The sequence below is a fragment of the Prionailurus bengalensis genome, chromosome B1 (assembly GCF_016509475.1).
Source record: "Prionailurus bengalensis isolate Pbe53 chromosome B1, Fcat_Pben_1.1_paternal_pri, whole genome shotgun sequence".
NCBI lineage: Eukaryota > Metazoa > Chordata > Mammalia > Carnivora > Felidae > Prionailurus > Prionailurus bengalensis.
The window spans coordinates 162,482,116-162,506,490 of NC_057344.1; the positions used below are offsets into that span (position 1 = coordinate 162,482,116).

General features: G+C 45.9%; 1 protein-coding gene across 2 annotated transcripts in view; it reads right to left on the reverse strand.

Moving 5' to 3' along the window:
- KIT (KIT proto-oncogene, receptor tyrosine kinase) overlaps window positions 1-24,375 on the reverse strand; it is an 88,349-nt gene that overhangs the window by 50,648 nt on the left and 13,326 nt on the right. The gene's annotated exons all lie outside the window — the stretch shown is intronic.

Below are 24,375 nucleotides of genomic sequence, written 5' to 3' on the forward strand. Positions count from 1 at the left end.
ATACGGTTTTCAGTAGAAAGGTGACATGCAGAGTAAGATACTAGTGATCAATTGGAGTCAAGGAAATCAGTGAAAAGCCCTGGTTCTCAGGTAGGCAGAAGCGATAAGACTTACAGTAAGGATTTGAGACTAAGGATGCCGCGTACGCCAGAGGAAAAACACATCAATGGTTATAGTGCAATGAAAGCTACAAAGACAGACTCACCTACAGCCTGGGTGAGGGAGATGGAAGAAAGAGTCCCTGGACGAGGTGGGCTAGAGCATCAGGGGAACAGAACTCCCTGGGGTGCTTTCAATCACTTCTGCAAGGTCATGGGCGAAATGGGATACCTACCCCACACCAGGAAACTCTCTACACGTTTGGCATGATCGGGGGTGGGGAGATGGGGACAGAATCATAAAGGGATGGGGACAGGAGGGGCGAGAGCCCTGCAATAACATGTGGGGTTAAAAGACGGGATCAGACAGTCAAGGGTAAGAGATTATGGAAAAAAGAGGAACACACAGTACCAATCTTGGAGAGCTCTCCCAGCTAAGATTTAAAACTCAAACAAACAACAAAAACAACAAAAAGGCACAACCAGAAAGGAAGGGGAGTTGCTAAAGAGGGGAGGGAAGGCAACACATCAGACGGTTTCAAAGAAAAGGTGGTGGGTCCTAAGGCAGGTGCTGAGCAAGGTCAAGGGCATGAACAAAAGTCCCTGCATTTGGTGGGAAAGAGATCACAGGAAACCTGAGAGTACAATTTCAGGTGAGTGGGAGTGTCTGTGTGCTCCAAGGTTAAAGTCTAAGTGTAGACCTCTTGCTGAGGAGCTACAGCAAGAGAAGGCAGAGAAATAGATCTGTAGTCAAACGAGGCTAAAAGTTACAGAAGGGATCCCTTAACATGTGAGCATAGAAGGAAGAGAGTCTGTGGAGAGGCACGGACCAAAGATGCTCCGAAGAAGCACTCAAACTGTCTGCCGCAGGTGCACACAGATGACCAGTGTCGATTCCAATTTGTCATCCAGACAAACGATCTCATCCGGGCACCTTTCAACCATGGCTTCAATTGCGGCTCCACGAGATCATGCCAAGTACACCCCAGATTAAAGACACTCAGCAACTTGGATTCGCAGACGGTAATAACAAGGTCAATTATAATCATCAAATGTTATTAAGCACCAACAACATAAGAAGTGCTATAGGCCAAGACCACCTATACCTGCTGGCCTCAGCATCTAGATGGAGGAGATGGGATATAAAAACAAAGTGCTTGGGATTATTTTTAAAGTTATACAGCACGCTAAATAATGAAAACGGGCACAACAATAAATGAAGACACTATCACTTCACTTATTTATCCCCTGGTGAAAAGGGAGTAGTTCCAAGTAAATAGCAGTGACGTGGACAGTAAGTTTAATCCAAAAATTCTTAAAGAATTTGTATTGCCAGGGGCGCCTGGGTGGCGCAGTCGGTTAAGCGTCCGACTTCAGCCAGGTCACGATCTCGCGGTCCGTGAGTTCGAGCCCCGCGTCAGGCTCTGGGCTGATGGCTCAGAGCCTGGAGCCTGTTTCCGATTCTGTGTCTCCCTCTCTCTCTGCCCCTCCCCCGTTCATGCTCTGTCTCTCTCTGTCCCAAAAATAAATAAACGTTGAAAAAAATTTTTTTAATAAAAATTTGTATTGCCATATATTTCGATCAATTCAGTTTTCTCGGGAGTGGATCTTAAGGGTATATGTAGATATTACAATCCAGTTGAATAAATATTGCTGACTTCCAGAGACCTACCACACCAATGTATGCTAAGCCTCACTGTGTGACCTAAGGCAGGCCACTCAACTTCTCTGTGCCCAAGTTTCCACATCTGGAAAAAGATTAAAAAAAAACCAAAAAACCCTCATCTCAGAGTTCTTATGGGAATCAAATGCGGCAAATACATGTAAGGAGCTTAACACAGGACTGGGCACCTTTAATAAACATTGGCTATTACAGCAAAGCCGTAAAGTATACTTGGTAAGACCTTGGACTGAAAACAGTCTAAATGTCCATCCTGGCTCTGCCATTAGTCAGTGTGTGATCCTTAGGCCGGTTCCTCATCAACTGGGTCTCAGTTTGCTCATTTGCAAAGGAGGGTCAGTAACAGAACCTATTTCATAAGGCCATTATATAAAGCCCTCAGAACCGTCTGGGGGCACCTAGACAATACAAGCAAATATTGGACACGATTATTCTAAAAACAGAACCTCTTGGGGTGCCTGGGTGGCTCAGTCGGTTGAGCGTCCGACTTTAGCTCAGGTCATGATCTCGCAGTCTGTGAGTTCAAGCCCCGCGTCAGGCTCTGTGCTGACCGCTCAGAGCCTGGAGCCTGCTTCTGATTCTGTGTCTCCCTCTCTCTTCGCCCCTCCCTGACTCATGCTCTCTCTCTGTCTCAGAAATAAACATTAAAAAAAAAAAATTAAAAAAAACTTAAAAAAAACAAAAAACAAAACAGAACCTCTTATCACTCCTCCAATCGGTCCTGACTTACTCACTTTCTATGAATGTAAACGGTTCCGTCATTTCCCAAACAGGTTCCTGCCTGACTTCTGCCTCCTTGGCAGCAAATCCTAGCAATCTTTCTGCCACTCCTCCTTGTCTGTCTTTCCACGCCTGCTGTCCCGCCCCCAGACTGGCCACTTATTATCTCACAGAGAGATGGCCTCCTCTCCTAAAAGATCTCCATGGCTCCGGCCACCCCACTCACAGCTCCTCAAACCTCATAACCCTGAGATCTATCAGCCTAAAGCACCACCTCTCAACAACCCCACTCCCAGCCTCAAAAACCCTAACAGAGGCTGCAGCAGCTAACTCTGACATCATGTATGGTTTGCAAAGCACTTTTCATGGGACTAATTTATAGCTGCTTCCTCCGGACCTTTACCTGCCTCTCCAATAAGACAGATCCTTAGGCTGGCTGGCTAAGGAGCCTGTAAACCGCTCTATTCCTTGCTCGGCCCATCTTTCCGCCCATGTCCCCAGAACACACCAACTCCACAATTCACCTTCATGCCACGTGGAAAGCCCTGTTTTCATGGGTGTTAGTCCCTCGCCATGATCACCTGTCCTCACTAAATCCGTCCAACATGTCCAGCCCCATCACCCGTTTGGTTTGTACTGATGCTTACACGTGGTCCACGTCTACGTCTTACCTCCTCCTAATCCTAAATTGTGTTTTTCCCCTGGCACAGTCATGAAAACATTCCCTTCGATCCCTGAACATGTGTGAAAGATCGGAGGAAGGACAGGTTCCTAAACACCCAGCCCCTGTAACAGGTGTCAACAGCCCACCGATCTACCCCCAAAAGAGGACAGATGTCATTTCTGCGGCTCCACTAAGGGAGTGGCTCCACTCATCCATTAAACTGCTACAGATACCTCCAAGAAAGAAGCCTCCAAATTTGAGATCACTGGTGTAGGCTTTCCTTCTAGAGATTTAAAAAACAAATTTTAAAATAATTGCCACCAGAAGCATTAAGGATTTTATTTTCAAAATACATTATTTGTAAGTTCAACCCTCTAACTCACCCTGTAAAAGGAAAATAGAGCGTACATTACAGTGGGACTCTGTGTATCATTTATTCTCTCTTTTCCAAACTATCTTGAATGTTATTATAATGTTCTCACAATAGAAAAAAAACCAGAGATACATGTTAAAGGTTTGCAAGGGGCACCTGACAAGTTGGAAGAACATGCGTCTCTTGATCCCAGGGCTATGAGTTCGAGCCCCATGTCGGGTATAGAGATTACTAAAAAAATAATAATAATAAACTTCAAAAAAAGTGTATATACACATCTACCTGCCTTTATTATATTTTAAATTCAAAACCAATAAGGTATTCCAACTGAGCTTTGAAATTGTTCTGAAATCGCACATTATTGAAAGTGTTTGGCACATAGCAAGTTCTCAACAAATGTTTGTTGAATTGGGTTTTATCTACATCAGGACTCTTTGCATTAGAAAATGTGCTTCCTTAATTGTGTTTGGCTAAGGCTAATTTATGAGTTGTTTTCTATTCCCTGAACACATGTTAATTAATGAGCCAAAAAAAAGAAATGGCAAATCCTACCATTGTGGGGACCAACTACTAGAGGGACCGATGGCTCTGGGCCATCATAGTCAATAATGTTGCAAGACTTTAACAATATCAAGATAAATGCCAAAAAAAAAAAAAAAGATAAATGGCAACATACCTTCAATAACCTTTCACTAGTGTAAAATTCAACCATACCCAAAAGAAGTGAAAGCAGGGATACAAACAGATACTTGCAAACACATGTTCACAGCAGCATTACTTACAACAGCCAAGACACAGAAACAACCCAAGTGCCCATCAACAGATGGACAAAATATAGTATGTGCATACAAGGGACTATTATTCAGCCATGAAAAGGAAATTCTGACACCGGTTACCACATCGATGAACTTCACAAACATCATGCCATGTGAGACAAGCCAGAAACAAAAGGATAAATGTTGTATGATTCCATTACATGACGTACCTACAGACTACCAAGGGCCGGGGGATGGGGAATGGAGCGTTAATGGGTTTAATGGGTACAGAATTTCCATTTGGAATGATAAAAAAAGAAAAAAAAAGTTCTGGACACGGACAGTGGTGATGGTTGCGCAACATTGTGAATGTGAATGGCACTGAACTGGACGCTTAAAAAAATGGTACATTTTATATCATGTGTATTTTACCACAATAAGAAAAATGTCTAAAATTAAAAAAAAAAAAAACAAAAAACCCAATTCTTTAAAGGCGCTGGCTGGTGAAGCCTCAAACCTCAGCGACCCTGGATCTTTCTTAGCTGACCACTGGTATCAGCCTCTGTGAGCCCCCTGACTTTGTTTTAAATCATATCATTAAAAAAAATAATTAATTGTTGTCATGATTTTTACTCGTTCCACACAGTTGTGCCTGAGGGTCCGAATAGCATCTTCACTACCATCTCTCTACGACTTTACACAAAGCAGGCATTCATAAAAGGTCTTTTAACCTTCTAGGTTGAATAGGCTGTATGTTTTCTTTTTTTTTTCTTTTTTTTTTTTTAATTTTTTTTCAACATTTTTATTTATTTTTGGGACAGAGAGAGACAGAGCATGAACGGGGGAGGGGCAGAGAGAGAGGGAGACACAGAGTCGGAAACAGGCTCCAGGCTCCGAGCCATCAGCCCAGAGCCTGACGCGGGGCTCGAACTCACGGACCGCGAGATCGTGACCTGGCTGAAGTTCGACGCTTAACCGACTGCGCCACCCAGGCGCCCCTAGGCTGTATGTTTTAAATGATGTGGACTCCTGGGGCGCCTGGGTGGTGCAGTCAGTTAAGCATCCGACTCCTGATCTCGGCTCAGGTCATGATCTCATAGCTTGTGAGTTCGAGCCCCGCGTCGGGCTCTGTGCTGACAGCTCAGTCTGGAGCCTGCTTTGGATTCTGTGTCTTCCTCTCTCTGCTCCTCCCCTACTCACACTCTGTCTCTTTCTCAAAAATAAACATTGAAAAAAATAAAAAATAAAAAAACCATGTGGACTCCTACCCAGGAGACTCTGAGCACTCAAGACCATTAGGTTCTTTTCTGCACCTCTGCTCTCCTACTCACACTATCAGAGTCACTTGGTCTACTTCTCAAGTCTGTTTACGGAAGTTCGACTTGTGGTGTATTATATATATAAATTAAGTGCATGTTATGAAAATTGAAATGTATGTGGAGGCGGGGGCAGGGGGAAGGGCTGTTGATTCTCCGATAACTAAGAAACACTCTAAAGTGTCAAATTCAATGTGGCTAAAATAGGAGACGATTGGAGGAGGGCCTCCAAGTCACAAACAGGGTTGGGGTGGGGGGGTGGATCTACATCCTAACAGTTTCACGAGCACTACATTTAAGGAAACTGAAGTTAGAAACCGCAGACCTTGCTTGCATCTTGGGTGTGGTGTATGCGGAGAACTCCCGCCAGTCATCCCGAACTCAAAGTCAACCAAAACTCAAAGACAAGGTTCTGCTTCTCCACCAAAAAGAATGTGGTCACCCATCTTTCTTAGGTGAAAAGAAAATATTCAAGGTATACCTGAATTAAAAGACTAATTGAGGGTGCCTGGGTGGCTCAGGTCATGATCTCAGTTTGTGAGTTCGAATCCCACATCAGTGAGCTTGAATCCCACATCGGTGAGCTTGAGCCCCGCTTTGGGTAAAACACGAGCCCCGTGAGCTCCGCTCCGCTCCTCCCCCTCTCCTCTCCTCCCCTCTCCTCTCCTCTCCTCCCCTCCCCTCTCTTCCTCCCCTCCCCTCTCCTCCTCCCCTCCCCTCCTCCCCTCCCCTTCCCTCTCCTCCTCCCCTCCCCTCCTCCTCCCCTCCCCTCCTCCTCCCCTCCCCTCCTCCTCCCCTCCCCTCCCCTCCCGTCCTCCTCCCCTCCCCTCCCCTCCTCCTCCCCTCCCCTCCCGTCCACCTCCCCTCCCCTCCTCCCCTCCCCTTCCCTCTCCTCCTCCCCTCCCCTCCTCCCCTCCCCTCCCCTCTCCTCCTCCCCTCCCCTCCCCCCTCCTCCTCCCCTCCCCTCCTCCCCCCCTCCCCTCCCGTCCTCCTCCCCTCCCCTCCCCTCCCCTCCTCTCCTCTCCTCTCTTCTCTCTGTGCCCCTCGCTCACTTGCGCCCCCCTCTCTCAAAAAAAATAATAATGAAATAAAACAAAATACTAATTGAGAGTCCAGGTAGCACTTCTACTGGAGAAGGTTCTCAATGATCAGTGTAAGTGAGAGCCACTCGCTTGAGCACAAGGTTCTCCCCAGGCCCGCCAGCAGTGGCTGGACCCCTCCCACCATTGCTGCCAACCTATTCTCAAAGATCCTCCCGAGGGCTTTGCACCCTTCACAGATGTCTAAGCTGCAAAGCCTGGATTTTTACAGCTGGGGTTAAAAGCAAGGAAGTCATTTCAAAACCTTTTCTTTGGACACAAATATAAGGAACCAGGTAAAATAACGACAGGGAGGAAAACCCACGTAGAGAGGCCTATTCTAGTTTTGAGGAAGTAGGGAAGGAGGAGTCACTACTAAGACAAAGCTCAAAGCCCCATTGTAGTCTAACTACTCATTAGTTCAAGTACTATTTAACCACAGTTTGTAATAAAAAAAAAGGGGGGGGGGCTAATGATTTGTATATCCTACTCTTTCTGACATACTTTTATATCCCCACAGGAATAAACTGGATGAAAACCAAGTTGGAAGGATCCTAGTAATTGCCCGCAACACCCATGAGGCTTTAAAAACAAGTAGATGATGCTGGAAATAGAATAAAGCGGGAGGGAGGGGGAGCATGAGCTCAGTGAAGACCAAACAAACCTTATAAAAATGCTCTGGCCCAGTGGCAGGGAGACTGTAAATCGATCCTGGATCACCCAGACTGAAGGAAGCCATGCCACGGGGGATCCCAGCATGGCCCCCACTTTACTGTTGGGTTCAAGCTACCATATGTACCCAAGTCTTTTGCTTCAACACTGCGTAACTATTACAATGGTAGTGAAGTAGATGCTGATGGAGACCTCAGGGACAGACCCAACACCAATGAAATAAAAATACTGAAAGGTGATAAACATGTCCCAGGACTCCAAGGGAGCAGCTACTGTTCTCCCCGAAAGCACCATGAAAAAAGTTCCAGAGGCAGGGGCCGTGAGGGCTGAGCCAGTAAGACCTTGTCCATTGGCACGTGTCGCTGTTTATATGTGTGTTCAAGGAAAGGCAAGGCAAAGTTCTCAGAGTGTGAAGGTGTGTGTGGTAGTCAGGAAAAGCTCATCCTACAAGGACCTCGCCCCTACCTTACTCCCACACAAGCTCTCAGAACCCAAAGCAAAGTCTGTATCTCTCTCTGTGCTCAAAGCCTCACAGAGCACCAGGAATACAGAAGGTGACAAAAAATGCACGGTGAAGGGATCACTACATGTATTAAATGTGGAGGTGCCGGACAGGGAAGGTAATTGGAGACATCATCCTACACAGCGGCGTGTCTCTGATCTAGAGTGCTTTTGAACCAGTCTTCCTGCAGGTCAGTTTCTTTCAGGGATGGATAATTTTATACATTCTTTTATATGACAGATCATGAAATACAAAGTAAAATAAATTCACTTTTCGGGTGGAAAATCACGAGCCTTCAAAGAAACCAAACCACCTTACAACGACATACTCCCAAACATACCATCCAAATCCCTACTGCCCCCAACCTTCAACGGCACCTCCATGGGCAAGTTTGAGAACGGTCCTAATGGATCACGTGATGCCAGATTCACAACTCTGCTATTTCCAAAGCACTTTCTGGGTAAGAGAGAGTTCAGCTGTATCTTTCACCTTGTAATTCCGAGATTAAAGCACTTACCGGGATAGAGCTCATTATTAAAATCTACTCAGGTTAGACACAAGATAAATAACAAGTAATTGACACAATCTCACTGTCTTAGGTCTTCCACGGCGATATTCCTGTGGCCGTGGCCTCAAAACCAATCCCTTGGCACAGTGCACATTTGTACTTAGTTCTTAAAAATGACAGAAATTCTCTATCTGCACGCCCAGCCTTGGTACTACATCAGACACAGGATTTGCGGTGATTATACAAAATTTGTTTCCGTATTTGAGACAGTTTACGGTTTCCAGCCATAGCAATACACCACCGTAAAATGATCAGCCGTTTGAAAGTCGGTTTAAAATCGTAAAATAACAAAGACTTCACTGCAGCATAGTTTTGGAAAACAGCAGCTCCTTAAGTATATTGCAACGTTGGTCTAAAGATTATGAACTAATTGACAGAAGGGAACTAATGGGCAGAAAAACAAAAGCCGGAGCCTTAGTCATTAGTGGCAGCGAGGGACGGGAACAAAGCAGGCACTTCCGAAAGGGTCTTCATTGATGAAATGGTACTAGAGCTCCTACTATTTGTCCTGGGTGGGGCTGGGGCCCAGGAGAATACAGAGCCTTAGAATGAAGCCAGCAGAGCAAGAAGGGAAACGGGGCGGGGCAAGAAGAGGATTCCCAAAGCTCAGAATAAAGAGTGTGACCTGGCTGTGTGACCTGGCCAAGCCCCGGGGGTAGAGGAGGGGAAAGGTCTATTAGGAGCGGGGAACACAAGAGCAACTATGGCAGACCTAGGAAGGTGTGTGCAACATCACGGCGGCGTGAGGCCATAGGTCTTGAGGGGCAGGATCATCACAGGGCAGGGCCCCCTTTGGGATCATCACAGGCCCCCTTCGTCACAGGAAGGGGGTGAGCCCAGCCTGACGGGGAGCGACTGATGTGTGCTGGTCAGACCTCAGAGGGAGCAGTGAAGGACAGTATTGATGGGCGAGTAAAGGTCCTGGGGTGGGCTGCATCTGAGCAGCGAAAAAGCGAGAGGAAGAAGACAGGACACCTGTGTTTGGCTTAGGTGATGGGGAGATGCGGTGCTGACAGCCTGGAGGAGGAAGAAGATTTAGAAGTATTTGGACCAGTGGGTGGCACTGGAATGTCCGGGAAGTTTGCTGGGGGGGGGGGGGGTGCTGTGTCAGGGCCACAAACACACTCACCAGCACACAGCAAGTGACTGGGGGAGGGGGGCTAACCAGCCGGGTCCCTAGAATCATCCAGGGAGGAAGAATACAGAGGGGCCAAAAAGGAGATGACAGACACAAGGTGGCTAGAGTAGGGTAGAGATGGCATGGCTAGGTTGGTAAAGGAGAACCAAGAAATTCCAGATAAGGTGGTGTAGAGGACCTTCTAGATGGATGCCAGAATCTCTGAGGGCATGCAGCCGGTGGGGGACCAGAAGTGGACAGAGAACGAGCCCCTCAATTATCAGCACACAAGACTGGTCACTAACAGACACATCCTAGCCTATATCACTCATTACAACGCTGGCCACACGCCAGAATCGCCAACGTCCCAGTCCCGCCCTACGCCAATTTGCACCAGAATCTCCAATGGTCGTGGGTGTGGGAGAAGAGGAACCTTGACTCCTTGACTGCACGTGCTGTTGAAGGCCGGCAACCTCAGGGCCACGGGGGGGGGGGGGGGGGGGGGGGGGGGGGGGGGGGGGGGGAGGGGGACGGGACTCTTGGAGCTCGACAGCATGGGAGGCAGCGGCTCCTAGAGGGCTGAGTTATAATGTGGGGAAGGGGAGCCACAGAGGCGGGAGAACAAAGAAGGAAAGAAAAGGAAGCAGGGACAGAGAGAGGAGTGATTGGCAGAGCAGGTCAGTACAGACCTGCCACAGGCTCCTGGGCTGTTGCTGCCTGACCTCAGGGGCTGATGAATGTGGCCATAAGGTGCAGGAGCCCATGTGGGGGTCAATGGCACCAAAGCCAAGGTGAAAACGCTTATTGTCCAGGTCCATTTCTTTTTTTTTTTTTTTTTTAATGTTTATTGGGGGTGAGGGGTGGAGAGAGCAGAGAGGGGATGGGAGAGGGGGAGGGGGAGGGGAGGGGGAGGGGGAGGGGGAGGGAGAGGGAGAGGGAGAGGGAGAGTGAGGGAGGGAGAGAGAGAGAGAGAGAGAGAGAGAGAGAGAATGAATATGAATCTCAAGCAGGCTCCGTGCTGTCAGCACAGAGCCCCATGCAGGGCTCAATCCCACGAACCATGAGATCATGACCTGAGCCAAAATCAAGAGTCGGACACTTCACTGAGCCACCCAGGCGCCCCTCCAGGTCTTTTTTCTTTGGACCTGCTCTTTCCAGGAAAGGGGTACAAAGGGGCCAGTGGTACCACATGTGGGTCCTGCCTTCTCATGAACGTCCAGGGAAGAGAGGTTCATCAGGCTCCCCAGTGCTAGAAATGGATGTCCCACCATAAACAGGGGTGCTCATCTCTCGGAATGCAGGGCCAGGCTGCGTCCCTCCCCCCCCCCCCCCATTCTACCTTCTCACCCACCACCTTTCTGTGGGCTTTCAGCCTAGGTGGATTCACCTGTGGTTTGGGCCCTTCCTGCCTCTGCCACGGAGAGTGGTTTCCTCCTGGGGGCCAAGTCAGCTCCTCCATTTTCTGCCTTAACCACAGAACCAGTAAGGTGCGTGCTTGGACAAACCCAGAACTACTGAATCACCTGTGTTGATCACACCCTATCTGCAGTCCTTGCATTTCCTGCTCTCATGGCTGTTATTGGGATCCCTGGTGAAAGAACGTACATCTCGTCCTCTGCTGTAAAGCACCTCCCCAGATTCCTCAACCTGGTACAACTGGGAGCTTCTCTGTGCCTGTACCTTCAATTCCTTCATTCTACTGCTTCTTGATTCACAAGCATGCCATCTGGTGGCAGGAGAAGACCTCCCCCCCCTCCGCCACCCCCCCCCCACACCCCTGACCTTGAGCAAAGCAGACCCAAGATCAAGGAAGTGTTAAATATTCTGCTTTCTTCTCAGGAAACTTACAAAGAGGACCGAGCAGCAAAGATTCAAGCTTCCAATAAATGCCTTTTAAAGACAGGACATCTGTCAAAGCTTTTCTCAGGTTGGGGAGAATAAGCAGAATTATTAATTGTTTGGTTTCTGCTAAGATAAATAATATTTATATACTTTAGATAAAATGTATAACTGCCTTTTTTTTTTCCTCTTCAGCAGTTAGGGAAGGGTGTGAAGAAAAAAACGTAATGGTAGGGAATACAGAAGTTCTGGATTCGAGATCTTGGGCAAGTCACTTAGGTTCTCTAGGCCTCAGTTTCCTCTTCTGAAAAATTATAAAGAGGCCATCAAAGGCTCTCGAAGTTTAGGATCCGTAATCAAGTACTCAGGCCACAAAAGGGTCAAGATCCAGTGGCTGGACATAAAAGGTACTCGACTAATTGTGGCAAGAATGAATAGCAATGATTCTCTTAGGATATAAATAATATCTAATCACTTTGTTTTAGAACTCCTGTGTGAACTGGGGGTTGATGGGGCGGGGTGGTGGGGGAGAGGGGAAAGTGGGTGATGGGCACTGAGGAGGGCACGTGTTGGGATGAGCACTGGGTGTTGTATGGAAACCACTCTGACAATAAATTATATTTAATATAAAATAAATAAATAAATAAATAAACAAAACTCATGTGTGAACATAGAATAAGGGCCTAAATGTGGAATCTGACCCCTGGCTCTTAACTTCTTAGAATGTGAACAGAGCTGTGGAGAGGTGAGTATCACTCAACACTGAAAGGACCCTTCTCCGCTGATTATTTTGCAAGATTCCTTCTAGATTTGCATACCTCACCAGCAGCAGACACTGTCATGGGACTACTTAATAGATTTCCCACTCACTCGTCCCGAAGAAAAATACAACCCAATGTTTGAGGAAGCAGGACTTCCTCTTTTGATCTCAGACAAAGACACACAGGGAGAGGAAACCCTTCTCCGCCATTATGAGGTCGGTCTTTGGGGAATCAGATAAGGTCTGGATTTGACAAGCACAATATATTAGGATCCATCCCTGCAACAGAAAAGAGGAACTTTCTCATTTCCAGGGGGTTTTCCCCAGCAGCCCAGTACAGCTCCTGTTGTAAATACATACATTTCCGTGTTTCTGAGTTCTGGAAAGCACTTACTGAAATCTGAACCTGATAAGAAGCATTAAGGATTTGAATACAATAACCACCACGAGACCCTCACCATATGTGAAGCTTGGGGTGGGGGAGGGGGAGCTCTTGACTTCTTTCAACTTTAACTTCCTTAACTTAAAGAAGGATTGGGAACAAAGTGCAAAGAGCAAAAAGAGCTTGGGGAAGGTCAGCCGTACTAGCCAGAGGCCGGTGTTACCCCAAGTCCTGCCAAGCACCAAGGCAGAGTGCCCTGTGTGGCTCACCTTCAGGCTGCATGCTCCAGAGACAGAGGCCGGATCCTTGCAAGATTTTGCACAAGGACCTGTCGGGCATCAGCTACCCTCACATTAGTGTTGCCCTGCGTGGCTGTGGCAGTGCCTGCCGGTGAGGACCCAGGATGCACCCATGCTAACTAATCACCATCCCATTTCCCCCTCCTGGGAACTAAGAATTCCTCAAAATGCCAACTCCCAGGTTTAGGAGGGGAAATGAGGTTGTGCGTACAGCACATGAAAACTTTAATAATAATACATGCCAGGGGCGCCTGGGTGGCGCAGTCGGTTAAGCGTCCGACTTCAGCCAGGTCACGATCTCGCGGTCCGTGAGTTCGAGCCCCGCGTCAGGCTCTGGGCTGATGGCTCAGAGCCTGGAGCCTGCTTCCGATTCTGTGTCTCCCTCTCTCTCTGCCCCTAGCCCGTTCATGCTCTGTCTCTCTCTGTCCCAAAAATAAATAAACGTTGAATGGGCTATTCTAGAAACCTCATATATGTGGAACCATAAAATATCGGTCCTCTTATGTTTATATCAGCAGAATGTCTCCAAGGCTCTTCCTTCCGGGTTGTAGCATGTGTCAAAATCTCCTTTTGAAAACTGAGTAATATTCCATTGTATGCACAGAGGCCGTCTGTATATATCCATTCATCCTGACATGTGGGTTGTTTTCCTAAGGCATCTTTGAAACCTTGCCTTCAAAGGTCTTTTTTGAAAGACTGCTCGGATTTTCTAGTTCTAAAAAATGCTAGGCATTATGCTTGGCTTACGTAGACATTTAAGCTAATTTTCACCATAATGGGTAAATCAATACATTTGACTAGTGAATAAATTTTAAATCCTGTTTTTTTAAAAAAAAAATTATGTTTATTTATTCTTGAGAGAGAGAGAGACAGAGACAGAGTGTGAGTGAGGGAGGGGCAGAGGGAGACACAGAATCTGAAGTAGGCTCCAGGCTCTGAGCTGTCAACACAGAGCTGGACGTGGGGCTCGAACTCACGAACCGTGAGATCATGACCTGAGCCGAAGTCAGATGCTTAACCGACTGAGCCACCCAGGTGTCCCTGTAAATCCCGCTTTTTTTTTTTTTAACTTTTTTTTTTCAACGTTTATTTATTTTTGGGACAGAGAGAGACAGAGCATGAACGGGCGAGGGGCAGAGAGAGAGGGAGACACAGATTCGGAAACAGGCTCCAGGCTCTGAGCCATCAGCCCAGAGCCCGACGCGGGGCTCGAACTCCCGGACCGCGAGATCGTGACCTGGCTGAAGTCGGACGCTTAACCGACTGCGCCACCCAGGCGCCCCATTCCCACTTTTAATGGATCTATCAGATAAGGGAAATTGTACCTTCCCATCCATCCCATACACAGAGCAGACAGAACCTTTTCTCCTTCTGTTTCCACTTTCAAAATGTCACTTAATAGCCACAGAGCTGGTTTATACCAAAGGAAGTAAAAACAAAAGTATTAATTTTTTAAAAAAGGGAATTTTATCTGAGGCAGTTACCAGAAAAAAAAGGTTACCAGCATTGATAACTGTCTTGCAAACAGACTTGAATTAGCTGCAGCTTTGGATAACAAGCAGAGGGGGAATCCCCTCTCTCCTCCTTTTACAGAATAGGTAGAAACATTCAGAAAGCTCCCTTTTATTTGCCTTTGTGTCACCTTGCCGAGAAGAGATTCCTTTTTTTTTTTTTTGAAGGTGCTAGAGAGAACCAATTTCCGGGAAGGCAGCGGAGTTGTGGGGTCTGAGTTGAATTTGAAGAGCTCAGACTAAGGTTGAGGGCAAAAGCCCAGAGTGTCCCTCCCTGGCCCAGGGTCCCACCCTAGAGGAAAGGGGGAAAGATCACGCTTGGGTGGAGGGCAGAAGAAGGAATTCACTCTGGGTGGCCTCTGTGCTCTCATAAAATACAGGAGGCAGGGTCTCCTTCAGATGAGTTTGGCGGGGGAGGGAGGGGGGGAGGAGAGGAGGGGAGGGGAAGGGGTGCATAGTAGCAACTTACTCTCAAACGGTTCAGAAACAATAGTATGTATATACACAACGTAAAAGTGTCGAAATGTTAACAAATCAGAGAGTCTAGGTAAAGGGTATCCAGGGGCTCTTTGTACCAGTCTTGCAACTTCTGTAACTTTATTTAGCAATATTTTAAAGTCTAGAAGCAAGCTCAGAGCCTGGAAATGGTGGTGCTTCTCTGAGCCTGGGTGAGCAAGTGAAGCAACAGGAATGAAAAAAGGTGTTCGTTTCGGAGGCAGAGAACCACGGAGCGCAATCCAAGCTATGTGAGACTTGGGGGAAGTTACTTGACCTTTCCAAGCCTCGGTTTTCACATCTCTAGCAGGGGGTACAATATTTCAGGATTCTTCTTTCACCTCCAAATCCTGCATGTACCTTGCTGCAGTAAATGGTCTTGCTTTTACTACTGCTACAATTACTGTGCAGGACAGCAGCGAAGGAGGATATGGGAGTACCCAAGAAAGCATTAGAGCCACGCTGGGATCCATCCCTCCAGGATGGGCAGGAAAGCGCGGGGGGGGGGGGGGGGGGGGGGGGGGGCGGGATATGGATGGACTGCAGTTATGAGGGAAAATAGCATCTGGTAAACAAAGGACACAGGCACCAAAACATAAAATTACAGCCATGTGTGCCATCCACGGCCCTGGCCAGCTCCACAGATCATAGCTCTTCTGATTGTAGCTATTTGAGCGGGCATTTGTGTTTATGACTTTTGTTCCAAAATATATTGCGTTTATTACACTCACTTAATCTAAAAGGGGTTTACAATAAGTATGAGAGGGTATGTTGTGTCTCAAATGTTAAGAAAGAAAGAAAGAAAGAAAAGAAAGAAAGAAAGAAAGAAAGAAAGAAAGAAAGAAAGAAAGAAACCACAGCAATCAACTAATTTATAAATAGGCAACAGATCAGTTCTATTAAAAGATTCCCATAAGCATGTCAGCACCTTTACCCGCTACGTCTTGAAAACTGTGTCTTCACAAAACCCTGAGCCCTCATTCTCAATATATGTAGTTTTATAAACACGTGCATGCTATTGGCAATCCTATACAGTATCAGCACAGCTCACTTAGTGTCTTATTTGAGACACATGTCCCCACCTTGAAGCTGTTGCCTCTGGGAAGTAAATGCCATGCTTTCTCCTTCTGGAACAGAAATGAAAAACTCTACTTTATCCAGGTCAAGACAAACAGGCTAAAATAAGGCAAAGGAGGGGATGCCTGGGTGGCTCCGTCGGTTGAGCGTCCGACTTCAGCTCAGGCCATGATCTCGTGGTTCATGGGTTTGAACCCTGCGTCAGGCTCTGTGCTGGATGGAGCCTGCTTCAGATTCTGTGTCTCCCTCTCTCTCTCTCTTGCACCCTGTCTCTCTCTCAAAAATAAATAAACATTAACAATTTAAAAAAGGGGCCCCTGGGTGGCTCAGTCGGTTAGGCGTCCGACTTCAGCTCAGGTCATGATCTCGCAGTCCGTGAGTTCGAGCCCCGCGTCGGGCTCTGTGCTGACCGCTCAGAGCCTAGAGCCTGTTTCAGATTCTGTGTCTTCCTCTCTCTGACCCTCTCCTATTCATGCTCTGTCTCTCTCTGTCTCAAAAATAAATAAACGTTAAAAAAATTTTTTTAATTAAAAAAACAATAATAAGGCAAAGGAGGGCGCCTCTGTTGTTCTATTAGGTGGATTTGGAAGTGGGTGGGAGACACACGGTGCCCCAGCATCAGATCCTGTAAGCAAAGCAAGCAGCCCCTCTTGGGCACTCTAAGGGGAGTGGGGACAACAGCCATTTCCCTGAAAACGTCTCAGATGCCACCTTGACCACCCCAGCTGCTGATTTCTGGCACATGTATTATGAATGTGTCCAAGAGCAGAGGACTTCTCTCCTTTCCCATATGCCTGGATAATAACTCTCAAGAACCTCTTCTCTTGGGTGTCCCCAAAACTAGACCCCCCAGATGAGAATCAGCTTATGAGATTCTGCTGCCACCGTGCAAGGGACTGGCCCTTCTGGCACTAGGATTTGATGGTGATGGCAACTGCTCCCGTGAATAAAACTTTCTGGTGACAACTCTCTCCAACTGCATACATTAACCAGCCCCATGACCCAGGGATAAAAAGGGGATGCCCCCCCACCACCACTATTCATGCATGCATGCATGCATGCATGCATTCATTCATTCATTCGCCTAAAAATATTTACTAAATGCTTGCTACTTCTGGGACCTTGGGCAGCAGGGAATAAGCAAGGTCTTTCCCCCTCATGGCATTTATATTTAGCTCCACTGATGAGCAATGAACCAATAATTATACAATTATATAATTACAATGTGATGAATATGACGAAGCACACTGTACTGTGGGAGCTGACCTGACCCCCCCTGGGGGGTCGAAAAGGATTGCAAAGGAAACAAGCCGGTTGCGACCTGAAGTGCACTAGACCAGGGAGCAACATGGTCCCCTGGCAGTGGGCAGAGGGGCGGCTCCTGCAGAAGCCACAGCTCGAAGGAGCAGGACACCTGTAAGGAGTGAAAAAAGCACTACGGTGAAGCATGAGGCGCGTGCTGTGTGCAAAACAGAGATCCAAAGGAGACACTGGATGCCCTGAGTGGGATCGACCGGAGTTAATCAGAGAAGGGTAAGTACTTTTCAAACACTACCTCTAGGGGCGCCTGGGTGTCTCAGTCAGTTACTGTCTGAGGGGCTCAGGTCATGATCTCCCCATTCGGTTCGTGAGTTCGAGCCCTGCTTCGGGCTCTGTGCTGACAGCTCAGAGGCCGCTTCAGATCCTCTGTCCCCCTCTCTCTCTACCCCTGCCCCGTGTGCTCGCTCACTCATGCTCTATCTAAAATAAATAAACATAAAAAAAAAAATGTTAAATACCACTTCTCAAGGGGCCTTCCCGTTCCCTCCCCCAGCACATGCACATGCTCTAAAGGCCCCTTGCAGTCTCTACTGAGGCCCCAGCCCACGGCACTGCAATTGTCTGTTTTCCTGTCTGGACTAACCGAAATTCATATCTGTCTTTTTAAGCGCAACAGAAAGAGAAGGGAGAATTGCACCCTGGTCTGACATTCAAGGGGCCACACGAGCTTTAACTTTTCAATTATCACTGCCTGACGCTGTGACAAAGCCCGAGAACTAGATCACTGGTGTGCAAACCTCAGCTTATACCAGCGTCACCTAGAAAGCTGTGAAAATGGGCCGCGGGGCCCTGCTCTGAGTTTCCCCTTTCAGCAGGCCCGAAAACTAGACCACTGGTGTGCAAACCTCAGCTTATACCAGCGTCACCTAGAAAGCTGTGAAAATGGGCTGCGGGGCCCTGCTCTGAGTTTCCCCTTTCAGCAAGTCTGGGGCAGGGCGGGGAGTCTGCCTTTCTGAGAAGTCCCAGGTGATGCCCCTGCTGTGGTCCGGGACCACACTTACAGAAGCAGTTACTCCCCAACCCCACAAGACGGTCAGCTACCAGAAGAAACTCATAGCACTCATGCAGCAGAGGAAAAAAAAAAAAAGAAAGAAAGAGAGAGAGAGAGAGAGAGAGAGAGAGAGAGAGAGAGAAAGAAAGAAAGAAAGAAAGAAAGAAAGAAAGAAAGAAAGAAAGAAAGAAAGAAAGAAAAGAAAAGTAAAGAAAAGAAAAGAAAAGAAAAGAAAAGAAAAGAAAAGAAAACAAAGAAAGAAAAGAAAAGAAATTTTACCAGTATCTGTATATTGGAAGTCAAAGCAAACCTACAAAAACAGATTTTCTTGAGTGAGCAAATCTGCCTGGCTTTTACACCTAGAAATCGGCCTCGCGCTGGGTCCCCCTGACAAGCTTTGGCAGCCGCTCGGGCACAGATTTCTCGAATCCCCAAGCTTTAGAAGTGGGAAATGTTGCAGAATTCACCAGTCACAGCTACGGGACTCCAGAATAGTGACACTGGGTGGCAAATACAACTTCTGCAGCACATCAGACCTCAATCTGGTGCACTCCATCTGAGGGCCCAGAGCCCAAGCCCACAGCCCAGGCTAATCCAGCGCAGGCCTCTGAGCTCCCATTTGCAGGGGGGTGGAAAGCAGAGCAAACAGCAGTGCAGGCTTCCCCCAAGACGATCAGTGTTCTTGCACACAGCCCTATCGCGGAACAGACATTGCTTGGTGAGGAGCTCACATACACCATTCACCAATTTGCTAAACTGCTAATCAGAAAACCGCTGCAAAATTCTGCAACCATTCTACATTTGAATAAACAAAATAAAAAATAATTAGACCAAAACAATCACATTGGTCTAAAAGCACAGTAATGGACAAAATTAGTGTATTCAAATTTGTTGCGACATTCATCAGAACACTTGCTGGTCAATTTGCTTAATGAGTGTTCACTTTTCCCTTAATTTTTCTTGGGTAACATTCACTTAGAACAATACATTAGGCCTGCTATCCTTTTGCAAAATATTCGTACTGACCAGCTCTGTTTTCAAAATGATTTCTTCTCAATCTTTTTTGTAGAAAATTAGAGGAAATGTCTGAAAACGGCTGTACTTTGTTTTCCAGAATTAAAAAAAAAAAATGTTTTAGGGTTATTTATTTATCTTGAGAGAGACAGACAGAGCGAGCAGGGGAAGGGCAGAGAGAGAGGGAGAGGGAATCCCAAGCAAGCTCCACACTGTCAGCATGGAGCCTGATGTGGGGCTCGAACTCAAAAACCATGAGATCATGACCTGAGCTGAAACCAAGAGCTGGACGCTTAACCAACTGAGCCAACCCAGGCACCCCTGTTTTCCAGAATTTTTTTTTTAAGTTTCCAATATGCCCACTGAGAAAGTTTTACTTCTTCCTTATGTGACTTTAGAATAATGACTCCTTTAAAAAGGTGGGTGGAGGGAGAGGCCAATTCTGAAATCATCACCTTTTAGCATATCATGTAAATCAATAGCCAATTGAAGGAAACGCACATTGGAGGAAGGATATTTAGTATTTCTGGAAATCTCAATTAATATTATGTCAAGTCCTGGTAGCATTTTTTTCAAATGACTATAATTAGAGATATGCAAATTTTTCATGGGGGGGAAAAAAGCCGACAGTGAAAAATGCACCTAATTAACTAATGATTTTATCTTTATTAGGTGATATTAAAAGTTTAAATGTGGTCTAATGCTCTTAAAACCATAAAATAGCATGATCTCCTTTAGAACTCAAGGAATATTACAGCAAACAATGGCAGAGTCTGTCACTTTTTATACATTTTCCTCAGAAACAATAGCTCAGATACGAGCTTCCTGGTAGTCTGATAACTTCAACCATTACATTTTGTCATAAACAATAAGTTTAGAAAGCTAATGCTAGGTAGACCATAAAATGTTCAGTTCCAGTCTTTCGGATAGTTACAACCACTAACTTTTCTCTCTGCAACACATTTTTAGTAACTTATTTTGGAAGAAAATGATTTATAAATGATAAATGATTTATAAATGATGATTTATAAATCATCATCTACCGATGATGTAATGTTTCAAGGCTTTGCTACTTTGGTCCCAGTTTGGTAGACGGAAAGGTTACCAAATCTCATGTTAAAAAGTCTACGGATGGGGCGCCTGGGTGGCTCAGTCGGTTAAGCGTCCAACTTCGGCTCAGGTCATGATCTCGCGGTCTGTGAGTTCGAGCCCCACGTCGGGCTCTGTGCTGACTGCTCAGAGCCTGGAGCCTGTTTCAGATTCTGTGTCTTCCTCTCTCTCTGACCCTCCCCCGTTCATGCTCTGTCTCTCTCTGTCTCAAAGATAAATAAACATTAAAAAAAAAAAAAGTCTACAGAGAGGGGTGCCTGGGGGGCTCAATCAGTTAAGCATTTGACTCTGGGTTTCAGCTCAGGTCACAATTTCACGGTCTGTGAGTTCGAGCCCCGCATCAGGCTCCTTGCTGACAGCACAGAGCCTGCTTGGAATTCTCTCTCTCACCCTCTCTCTCTCTCTCTGCCTCTCCCCTGCTTGTACCATCCCTCTCTCTCTAAAAATAAATAAACTTAAAAAAAAGAAAGTCTACGGAGATTCTGGCAAAGGTGCTGCAGTGACAGCAGCATAATTACTGAATCTCCCCCACCCACACCCATACTAACCATAAAAACAGACAAACAGAGCAGAACCAGAAACCTAGGGACAGCGTTGACAACAAAACCAGGAGACAAGGTATTCCCTGTATACGTGAAGGTGAGGACAACCAACCAACAGCTTCAAGAATTGCCATTAGATGCTCACTAGAATGTTCAGAGAGCCATTCTGAGAACACCCACACAAAGTGGCAATGGGCTTTGCTAGGGACAGCGTAGACAACAAAACCAGGAGACAAGGTATTCCCTGTATACGTGAAGGTTAGGACAACCAACCAACAGCTTCAAGAATTGCCATTAGATGCTCACTAGAATGTTCAGAGAGCCATTCTGAGAACACCCACACAAAGTGGCAAAGGGCTTTGCGAGGTCCAATTTCACCAGTAAGTGCAGAGGGAATTGTGAACCACGTAGTGTCTAATGTCCTGGAATGTTCTGGGGTGGGGGACATCTGATTCTTATGAATTAACAAGAAAGGAGAAAGCTTCATAGAGAGGAGAAACTGCTGGGGGTGAATCTAAGATTCATCTAAGCAAAAGAGGGGCAAAGGTTGGGGTGGGCAGGTGGGAATGGGGACCAAAAATGTAAGACCTTAGACTTTTGAAAAGTAGACCACTCCTTGAAAACAGCGTAAGTGGTACTCTAGAATTGTGAAGCCAGAAATGCTACAGGAAATACAGGAAAACTCATGGTGAACAACAGAAAAGAACCACAGCGGAATTCCAAATAGTTAAAGACACAACAAGGCACAGAATGACTTCCCTAGTATAGACAATAAAAATCATGCCAGAAGGAAAGAGAACAGATGAAAACTATAACCCAGCAGTTTCAAACTAAGCTGAAATACATGAGATCAAAGAAGCTATAAAGAACCATACAAACCAGGATTTTTAAAACCCCAAAATGACTTGATTGGAGAAAATGGAATATTTGAAACTGGAGGTAAAGAACTAAGAGAAGAATTAGAAGTAAAAGAAAAAAAAATCAGAAATGAAGGGTAAATTAAAAAAAAAAAGCACAAGAACAAATAAAATGAATACTGCATTAACCAGAATATGGAGAGGAACGAAATTCTTACATTTACACGAATCATGAAGACACTAAAAGGATTTAGGAGAAAGTGATTAACATAGAAGACAGGCAAAGAAGATCTAACATACACATAATGGGGGTTCCTAAAGCCAACGGAAAAGAATAGAATAAATAGCAAAAGCTTTGCCCCAAGAAAACTTCCCTGGGTAAGTACATATTTAAGTGGTGCACCGTGTCCCTAGAAAAATCAATGCAAAGCACCCAACACTGTAAAATACTTCTGGGCTTCAAAGAACAAAAGTAAAATACACTCCTTTGGATATCTCGGCAAACATACCAAGTGAAACATGAGGGAAAGAAAATCAGATTGTCAGCAGACTTTGACAACACTTTATGGCAAAAGACGCTACCGTAAAATATTAAAGATACTTGAGCAAAGAAAGATGAGCCAAGGATTTTATATCAGCCAACCTGACTCTGAAGTATAAAAGCGACAGACAAGCTGTTATGAACATAGAATTCAGGAAATACTTCCCAGGAGTGCTTCCTGAGGCATCTAGTGAAAGATGAGCTTCAGAAAACCAAAGTGCCAGGGAAGACAGGACATAAGGACCAGTGGCCAGGATCAAACATACATTTATTTACCAGAACAAAGAGTGGTAACAAAGGAAATAGAAGGTAGGATTGCTATGTATTATGATAAAGCAATTTCAGTACAGCTGTCAGCAAAATTAGGGGAGGGAGGACTATCTGAAAAGTAGCATATGCTTGCTGATTGTACAGATAGTAACCGGGGTGAAAGAATATTACTTCAGATGCCAAGCTAGGGGGAGAAGAGGGAGAGGAAAGAACAGCCTTCTAGATAATTTAAATGTTACTCACAGCAGGAAACGAAGAGAGAATAACCTCCACCCCACCCCATACCCGAAAGAGCAAAACAAGGGTATTATATGAAAGGTATCAGTACAGGGGTGCCTGGGTGGTTCAGTTGGTTAAGCATCCGACTTCGGCTCAGGTCATGATCTCACGATTTGTGGGTTCGATATGAATATGATCAAACCTCTATATCATAAATTTACAGGAAATACAGGGAACAGACAGCATGTTGACCACATGAGAGACTGAAAAATTGCATAGGGTAAGCACTCCGTTTCTTCAACAAAAATGGGGGACTAGGATCTATAATAAATAAGAAATGACTGAAAGGCCACATCAACCAACTGCAATATGTGAATCTTGTTTGGATTCTACCAAACGTTGACGTTATTTGCATAGATCTTTATATGTATTATATTTCAGTAGGGGGAATGTGAATGCTGGATCATCAACAACATTGTGGAATTATACTGACTTGGAAGGCTGTGACACTGGCATTACCATTACGTTTAGGGGAAGGGAATCTTTGTACCTTAGAACTACATGCTGAAAACATTTGTAGGCGAAATTCCGCAAGGCCTGAGATATGCTTCAAAATAATGGCAGGATGAGATGGACAGAGATAAAGCAAAAAGACTAGCTGTTGATCCAGCTGTTGAAGCTGGATGACAGGCATATGAAAGTTTGTTACACTATTAGCTATGTCTCAAATGTCCCCATAGTTTATTTATACATATATATTTTATTTTTTTAATGTGTATTTATTTTTTAGAGAGAGAGCAAGACAGAGTGCAAGCAGGGGAGGAGCAGAGAGAGAGTGAGACACAGAATCCGAAGCAGGCTCCAGGCTCTGAGCTGTCAGCACAGAGCCTGATGTGGGGCTCAAACTCACTAACCACAAGATCATGACCTGAGCCCAAGTTGGCTGCCCAACCGACTGAGCCACCCAGGTGCCCCATATATATACTTATTTTAAAGTTAACGTGAGGTTGGATTGTTCCATCTTAAAATGGCTACCACTGGGTTTTCAAACAATCCAAGGAATTCATCTAAGTCATAGGCCCCCTGCTTTTTTTTTTTTTTTAACCATTCTCTAGTTAACTGATCGCAAACTTAAACAGGGTCTATTTAAACCAGGCCCCAAAGGAGCGCCTGGGTGGCTTGGTTGGTTAAGCTTCCAACTTTGGCTCAGGTCATGATCTCATGGTCTGTGAGTTCGAGCCCCGCGTCGGGCTCTGTGCTGACAGCTCAGAGCCTGGAGCCAGATTCTGTGTCTCCCTCTCTTTCTGCCCCTCCCCTGTTCATGCTCTCTCTCTGTCTCAAAAGTAAATAAACGTTAAAAAATAAATAAATAAATAAATAAATAAATAGGCCCTGAAATTCTCACCTGGAACAGTCAGTACTAACCAATGATGACTACACTGGGTAAGAAGAATTCTCTGGCTCGCAAACACTAGTCTTGTCACCCTAGAGCAAGCATATTACAGCAACTGATCTCCTAATTACTTAAGTACCCACGCTTGTATTCCTGAAGCAGGGGTGTTTCATCAAAATTGTTAGGTGACATCCTACTAAGCACCTGAGG